Consider the following 2,217-nt stretch of genomic DNA (forward strand, 5'->3'; position numbering starts at 1 on the left):
GTCTTCTTTTAAACTGACTTCAGATATCAGGCCACTCAAGTGGGCCTTGTGCCAGGGGGATTAAAAGTAAGTGCTGGAGCAGCTGATGAAGAGCTATATCTAGCAGTTTCTACTAGACTCTGCAAAGTCAAAAGGAGAATTTAGACAAGCAGCCAGGTAAATCAAACATACATAGGAACATTTAAACAATAGCTATACCTATTAACCCTAAGAAGTATTTGAACTCTATAGACAATTTAAACAAAATTATTATTTCGATGTTAGGTTTTTAAATCTACTTTTTAAAAAGTCTTAGATAACTCAAGAAAATGCTTTGGTTCCTCTTTCTGATTTTCATGTAAGTAGGCACACATTTCTGGTTAAAAAATGAACCATCTCACTTCCTCCCTAGACTGAACCAACATATTTTCCTCCCTCCCTTCCTTCCTTTCTTGGTCTGTCTTCTCATGCCACTTTCCTGATTCCCCACTTTCCCCCCGCCCCTTATATTGGTGGAAACTGACACACGCACAGCTTCTATGCAGAGATATAAATGTGAATCTGATTTTAGGTGTAGTGAACTTTGCATTGGGCCAGTTCTCTTACCATTTACAGCATCAGCAACTCATCCTTATTACCTGAGCCAAGAATGAAGATGATGGCAGCGGATATGTCACTCTATCTAATTCAAGTCAACTAAGTTTAACCTTGGAAAATGTTTAAGTTCTTTTTGGTATAGGGAAAACTTTATCCTAAATTAATTATAGTCCTCACTCATGATTCCTGGCATTCACACTGGAGTGTGGACACTATCTTCCTTTTTTTTCTTTTGCCTACAGTGCCCGGTCTTCCTAGGTGGTCTCCCATCCAAGTACTAACCAGGCCCGACCCTGCTTAGCTTCCGAGATCAGACAGGATCAGGCGTGTTCTGGGTGGCATGGCTGTAGACATGATCTTACTTTTCAAAAGGTATTCAAAGATTCATGTTCAATTATTAAAAACTAGGTCTAAGCTGAAATAGAATAGTGATTGGTTTGGCAAACTTGCCCAGGAAAAATTCCTTAGCGAGCAGCAACAGGCTGAATAGGAATTTTTGCTTCTAGCCTAGGAGGGCTAGTAGGTTGCTTAGTAACAACAGCGTGTACCTGGGGAATCCCTCAGACAGCTTTACAGGTCTTTGGATTTAGGCTCTGCCAAGTTCAGATTCACCCTACCCTCCACCTGCCCTGCTTATTTCCATCCTTTAGAGATGTCCTGGCTTCTTGGTTTAGAGAGATCGATAGATTGATCCATCTATCCATCTATCCACACATCCATTGCTAGGAAATTACATTTTATGCTGTAAATCTTTTAATGGTAAATGGTAAAAAGGACGGAACTATAATGAGTTAAGTAGTACAGAAGCAAAAGGTATCTCTTTGGGGATTTACCTCCACCCTCTCCCTCCATTTTTATTGATAAGAGGGTTAAGAAGTGTTTTAGTTTGATGTGTTTCAGTGACTAGCAAGAATAAAGTGATATTATTTCTAAAAACAGCACATTTTGATTTGCCATATACAATACCAAGTACACACTTTCAGAGTTCTATGGAAAATACTAGAAAAGCTGGTACATTTCAGGGGATTTTAGTGTATGTACATTGCTGGTATAGAGATTGTGAATTTAAACGGGCGTCCAGTGGAAAGCAATCACTGCCTGTGGAGGCTGAAGAGTTATTTTACTTTGTAATGAACATAGCAATGAACTTTGTGGGGAGCACTTTTAAAGTGATTTGACTTCACTTTCACTTCTAAGGAAATGCGTCCTTTACAAGTGTGAATGCAGACTCCCTCCAGAGCAGAAAAGGAAAGCAAGATTCTCTTGTTTCTTTTTATTTTGGCACCTGCTTTTCATCAGAAGGCCGAATGTGCAAGTACAACTAACCCCCCAGAGCCAGAGTCTCTTGTTTCTTAAGACCTTTGCATTTAGATTGGAGTTTTAGGAAAGGGCTGGGGGTGGGTCGAAGTGAAGGGAGGAATGGAGAAAGGGAAGGAAGAGAAGGAGCAGGAAGAAACTTATTTAGTCAATGTTGATTTGCCAGCGTTTTCTCAGTAGTAGAGTCACGGAGCTGGGGTCTAAAGTGCGGTGACATGTGGCTATTCGTTCTCCTGGGGAATTGATGTCCCTAGATCTAGGGCACAAGGCTTAGAGATCACATAGGGCATGTGAGCAACCAAGCATAAGATTTGGAGCTAAAAA

The 2,217-nt window shown here is 40.5% G+C and overlaps 1 pseudogene; it reads right to left on the reverse strand.

The window, feature by feature from the left end:
• Positions 1 to 809: 809 nt before the first annotated feature.
• Positions 810 to 928, reverse strand: LOC111729896 (annotated as a pseudogene).
• Positions 929 to 2,217: the final 1,289 nt, after the last annotated feature.

The sequence above is a fragment of the Pteropus vampyrus genome, unplaced genomic scaffold (assembly GCF_000151845.1).
Source record: "Pteropus vampyrus isolate Shadow unplaced genomic scaffold, Pvam_2.0 Scaffold287, whole genome shotgun sequence".
NCBI classification, from domain to species: domain Eukaryota; kingdom Metazoa; phylum Chordata; class Mammalia; order Chiroptera; family Pteropodidae; genus Pteropus; species Pteropus vampyrus.